This window comes from Microcebus murinus, chromosome 5 (genome assembly GCF_040939455.1).
Source record: "Microcebus murinus isolate Inina chromosome 5, M.murinus_Inina_mat1.0, whole genome shotgun sequence".
NCBI classification, from domain to species: Eukaryota; Metazoa; Chordata; class Mammalia; order Primates; family Cheirogaleidae; genus Microcebus; species Microcebus murinus.
The window spans coordinates 113,728,483-113,734,438 of NC_134108.1; the positions used below are offsets into that span (position 1 = coordinate 113,728,483).

General features: G+C 62.3%; 2 pseudogenes; both read left to right on the forward strand.

The window, feature by feature from the left end:
* The first annotated feature begins 1,422 nt into the window (after positions 1-1,422).
* Positions 1,423-1,541, forward strand: LOC142871130 (uncharacterized; annotated as a pseudogene).
* A 3,942-nt stretch (positions 1,542-5,483) lies between these two features.
* Positions 5,484-5,602, forward strand: LOC142871064 (uncharacterized; annotated as a pseudogene).
* Positions 5,603-5,956: the final 354 nt, after the last annotated feature.

The following is a 5,956-nucleotide window of genomic DNA, read 5'->3' on the forward strand; positions in this document are numbered from 1 at the left end:
GCTCTTCTGAACGCCGCTAGCTCGCGACCCACCCACGGGTGAACCTGGTCAGGGTACTTTCTCTCAGGGGCAGACTGTGATCCGGGCGGGCTACCGGTGTCTCTGTTTGCTCCTTTCTTTCTTCCATTTCGGGAAAGGCTTCCTTACTGGGTGTGGAAATCTCCTATGCCTTTCCTCGCCTATTCTGTCAGCTCTAAAATTCTCTTTCAGGCCGGGCGCGGTGGCGCAAGCCTGTAATCCTAGCTCTCTGGGAGGCTGAGGCGGGCGGATTGCTCGAGGTCAGGAGTTCGAAACCAGCCTGAGCAAGAGCCAGACCCCCGTCTCTACTGTAAATAGAAAGAAATTAATTGGCCAACTAATATATATAGGAAAATGAGCCAGGCATGGTGGCGCATGCCTGTAGTCCCAGCTACCTGGGAGGCTGAGGCAGAAGGATTGCTTGAGCCCAGGAGTTTGAGGTTGCTGTGAACTAGGCTAACGCCACGGCACTCACTCTAGCCTAGGCAACAAAGCGAGACTCTGTCTCAAAAAAAAAAAAAAAAAATTCTCTTTCAGTTGCCACCCTCACAGATGGATTAGGAAACTCTTTCCGGTGCACTCATTAGTGAAATGACCTCAATGAAGCTGGAATCCAATATCTAATCGCCGATTTTTGGCGAGTCCACACGCCAGGGTGGTTGGGGTCCAATGCAGCCCCGGCCAGGCCCAGGCCCCTTGGACTGGGCCACAGGAGGACACAGAGGAGGGTCCCGGCCCCCACGGTAGCGGTGCAGGCAGTTCCCCAAGGGCTTGGGCGTTTTCCAGAGGTAGGAGATGAAGAGGACTGATTTATTCAGCGTCCCACAGACCAAGCCACCCCACCCCACCCATGGGACACATCCCGAGAGAGAGAGACGCCCCATACACTGGCTCCCCTCCCCCGTGCGCGGTGCCCCAGCCCTGGCCCTGGGGAATAGGCGGCCGCCCTGCCACAGGGTGGGGGGCGCAGCTGAAAGGGGTTGTGGGGGAGGGCCGCCCCTGGCTGGGGTCAAAGGGCGAGCGCCCCGCCCTACCCGCCCTTCCACAGTCAGCGGCCCGGAGGCGCGCTGGGGGTGGGGGGCGGGGAGGTGAAGGAGGCCAGGCGAGGAGAGGAGGGGGGCTGGAAGGTCTCCACCTTGGCGGGTCCAGCCGTGGAGGCGCATCTTGTGTGAGTGTGAGTGAGTGAGTGAGTGTGAGTGTGAGTGTGTGTGTATAGAGAGACAGCCCCCAACCCCGGCCCGCCGCTCCCTGCCCGCCCCGCCTGTCACCCCGTCCCTCGGAGCCCACGGGACCCGGCCGGCGAACTCAACAGGCCCGGCCCGGCGCGGGGCCTGGGGCGGGAGGAGGCGGCGGGGAAGCGCAGAGAGGCTCGGCTTCTTGAGCGGGGCAGGGGCGCCCTCCGCCGTCCACGACCACACCACCCCGAATGCGCCCGATCCCGTCTGGTCTCGGAAGCTAAGCAGGGTCGGGCCTGGTTAGAACTTGGATGGGAGACCGCCCGGCAATACCGGGTGCCGTAGGCTTCTTCTTCTTCTTTTTTTTTTTTTTGCCTCTGGTTCTGTCGCCTTTCTGGGAGTGCGGGGGCGGCCCGGGGTGGGGGTGACCCCCACCCTCAGCGCCCGCCGCGGTGCCTGGCGCCCCAGCCCGCACCGTGGGGCCTCCTCTTGTCCCGAGCCGTGACACCGCCGCCACGCGGCAGCATGCGTGGCTTCTGGACAGTCAGGTCTCAGACCAAAGGTCTGCTCTGTGGGAGCCGACACGCTGGAGGAAACCTTGAGAGTCTGAGAGGGGAGGGAGTTCCAGAAGAAGGCCTGGATGTCATTTTGAGGGAGTATGTGACCAGAACTCGTCCCGTTGCTTTTGGGGTTCTATGGGCTACACGTAGGAATCTTTGGTGGTGGCACCTGATGTTCGGGGATCCGGAGTCACACCCAGACCTGCTCCACAGGCCTCCTTTTACTTTTCTCTTCGGATTCATTTTTTTTTTTTTTTTTTTTTGAGACAGAGTCTCGGTTTGTTGCCCAGGCTAGACTGAGTGCCGTGGCGTCAGCCTAGCTCACAGCAACTTCAAACTCCTGGGCTCGAGTGATCCTTCTGCCTCAGCCTCCCGGGTAGCTGGGACTGCAGGCATGCGCCACCATGCCCCGCTAATTTTTTATATATATATCAGTTGGCCAATTAATTTCTTTCTATTTGTAGTAGAGACGGGGTCTCGCTCTTGCTCAGGCTGGTTTTGAACTCCTGACCTTGAGCAATCCGCCCGCCTCGGCCTCCCAAGAGCTAGGATTACAGGCGTGAGCCACAGCGCCCGGCCGGATTCATTATTTTTAAAAAGTGTCTCTTATCTCTATTATTGCATTTTCTTTTCTCTCTCTTTTCAAGCAGATGATTGGAGTCCAAGTTTTAAGGTGACATGTGTTGCCCGTGCCCCCCTCCCCCCCCGTGTTCTTATTCATTTACCTCTCATGTTGCTCCAGCATATTGTGGGGGCACCAATGTTAAGGTCGGGTGCGTTGCCCTCTCCCAGCCTCCCCCCTCGGGTCAGAGCTTCAAGTGCGCCCATCCCCCAGTCGGTGCGCACCCACCCCATTCCTAATGGATGTGTATGCCCATCCCCTCCCCCCACCCGCCCGACACCCACCCGAAGAAGGTGATTCCTCTGTGTCCACTTAGGTGTCCATCGGTTCGTACCCATTTGCTGGTGAGCGCGAGCACGTGGTGCTCGTGTGTCCATTCTTGGGATACTTGGCTTACTGGAACGGGTTCCAGCTCTGGCCAGGAGAACCACGAGAGGTGCCCCCTCACCGCTGCTCCTCATAGCCGAATAGCACTCCGTGGTGTCCACGCGCCACATTTTATTTACCCACTCGTGGGTCGATGGGCACTCGGGTGGCTTCCAGGTCTTTGCGATTGTGACTTGTGCCCTGACTCTAACCCTAACCCTTACCCAGCCCGTCTCCTCCACGGCCCCTGCCTGACTGACTCCTTCCCGCCCGGCCTGTCACCTGTCACCGTCCTCTGCCCCTGCCTGACACGCTCCTCCCCGCCCGGGCCGTCACCTGTCACCGTCCTCTGCCCCTGCCTGACACGCTCCTCCCCGCCCGGGCCGTCACCGTCCTCGGCCCCTGCCTGACGGGGCTCCTCCGTCGCCTGGGCCTTCCAAGGGCTTGGTGTGGACGCTGTTTCCAGGACGCCCTCCCAGGAACCCGGTAGCAGGGCGGCCGCAGCGTCTCGCGCAACCCAACCGTCCGCCGGCTGGCAGCCGTGGCTAAGTGGCCTGCGGGGGACGTGCTCCCGCTGTGCCGTGGGGGCCCAGCCTGGTGTCTTCTCTGAGGCCCCGCGGCTGCCGCTCCCCGCAAGGGGATAGCCGCGGAGGTGGGGACCGCCTCCTCATGGGGACGTACACCCAGCTCTCCACGTCGGATTCCGGGGCTCTCTGTCCTGCCAGAAGGCCCAGCTGGCCTGCGGGTCCTTAGAGTGGCAAAAACATCCGAAAACTGAGATGGAGGGTCCGGTGGGTGTCTGCACTTTTGTGCTGGGCACCCCAGGGAGGCCCGGGGGCTGGCTGGACAATGCGGTCTGCTGGGCTGGGGGGGGTTTGGAGGAGCAACTGATGCCCTTTGCACTTTGGGTAGCAAGTGTCTGAGGTGTCTCTGGGCCCTGTGCCATGTGGGGGCGGGGGCGGGGGCGGGGTGGGAGGAGGAGGAGATGGAGGAGGAGGAGGAGGAGGAGGAGGAGGTGGGAAGGGCCGTGGCCTGCAGTCGTGTTCCCCGGGGTGGCACAGCATGTGGCTTCTTCCACAGGCTGCTTGGCCTGGGCTCCCTGCACCTGGGCCTTTGGAGGACTGGCCCTGTGCTTGCCAACACTTCCTGCAGGGACCCAGAGCTGGGAGGTTGCATCTCTCAGCCCTGGGTCGGGCAGAGCCCCAGCGGGCCATGCCCACAAGCTCTCTCAGCACGGGTCCCCCAGAAGGCTCCTTAGGGACCAGGATTCTCTTGCGGGTGACTCTTTAAGGTCTGGCCCCTGGATGGAGGGGCACCAGGAGTAGAGGAGCAGGAAGGGGAAGGGGGTGGCCATGCGAGGGGACACTTTCAGGCCAAGTCCCAGCTTCAGCCTGATCCTCCTGGGAACCCCGGGGTGGACATCACACCTCCTGGTTGCCCCGCTCTGAGACAAGGAGCCGGGCTTCGCATTCCCACAGCAGCCAGTCGTGGGCTGAGGACACCTGGGGCGTTGGGAACTCCCTGGCTTCTCCTTGGATTAACATCTGGAGCTGCTTGTGAATTGTGCCGCCACACACACCCGAGTGCAGGTGTCTTCTGCACAGACTGCGGGCCTCGCTCTTCTGAATGCCGCTAGCTCGCCACCCACCCACGGGAGAACCTGGTCAGGGTACTTTCTCTCAAGGGCAGACTCTCATCCGGGCGGGGGGCTACCGGTGTCTCTGTTTGCTCCTTTCTTTCTTCCATTTCGGGAAAGGCTTCCTTACTGGGTGTGGAAATCTCCTATGCCTTTCCTCGCCTATTCTGTCAGCTCTAAAATTCTCTTTCGGTTGCCACCCTCACAGATGGATTAGGAAACTCTTTGCGGTGCACTCATTAGTGAAATGACCTCAATGACGCTGGAATCCAATATCTAATGGCCGATTTTTAGCGAGTCCACACGCCAGGGTGGTTGGGGTCCAATGCAGCCCCGGCCAGGCCCAGGCCCCTTGGACTGGGCCACAGGAGGACACAGAGGAGGGTCCCGGCCCCCACGGTAGCGGTGCGGGCAGTTCTCCAAGGGCTTGGGTGTTTTCCAGAGGGAGGAGATGGAGGGGACTGATTTCTTCAGCGCCCCACAAACCACGCCACCCCACCCCACCCATGGGACACATCCCGAGAGAGAGAGAGAGAGAGAGAGAGAGAGAGAGAGAGAGAGAGAGAGAGAGACGCCCCATACACTGGCTCCCCTCCCCCGTGCGCTGTGCCCCAGCCCTGGCCCGGGGGAATAGGCGGCCGCCGGGCCACAGGGTGGGGGGCACAGCTGAAAGGGGTTGTGGGGGAGGGCGGCCCCTGGCTGGGGTCAAAGGGCGAGCGCCCCGCCCGCCCACCCGCCCGTGCGCAGTCAGCGGCCCCGGAGGCGCGCTGGGGGTGGGGGGCGGGGAGGTGAAGGAGGCCAGGCGAGGAGAGGAGGGGGGCTGGAAGGTCTCCACCTTGGCGGGTCCAGCCGTGGAGGCGCATCTTGTGTGAGTGTGAGTGAGTGAGTGAGTGTGAGTGTGAGTGTGTGTGTATAGAGAGACAGCCCCCAACCCCGGCCCGCCGCTCCCTGCCCGCCCCGCCTGTCACCCCGTCCCTCGGAGCCCACGGGACCCGGCCGGCGAACTCAACAGGCCCGGCCCGGCGCGGGGCCTGTGGCGGGAGGAGGCGGCGGGGAAGCGCGCAGAGAGGCTGGGCTTCTTGAGCGGAGCAGGGGCGCCCTCCGCCGTCCACGACCACACCACCCCGAACGCGCCCGATCCCGTCTGGTCTCGGAAGCTAAGCAGGGTCGGGCCTGGTTAGAACTTGGATGGGAGACCGCCCGGGAATACCGGGTGCCATAGGCTTCTTCTTCTTCTTTTTTTTTTTTTTGCCTCTGGTTCTGTCGCCTTTCTGGGAGTGCGGGGGCGGCCCGGGGTGGGGGTGACCCCCACCCTCAGCGCCCGCCGCGGTGCCTGGCGCCCCAGCCCGCACCGTGGGGCCTCCTCTTGTCCCGAGCCGTGACACCGCCGCCACGCGGCAGCATGCGTGGCTTCTGGACAGTCAGGTCTCAGACCAAAGGTCTGCTCTGTGGGAGCCGACACGCTGGAGGAAACCTTGAGAGTCTGAGAGGGGAGGGAGTTCCAGAAGAAGGCCTGGATGTCATTTTGAGGGAGTATGTGACCAGAACTCGTCCCGTTGCTTTTGGGGTTCTATGGGCT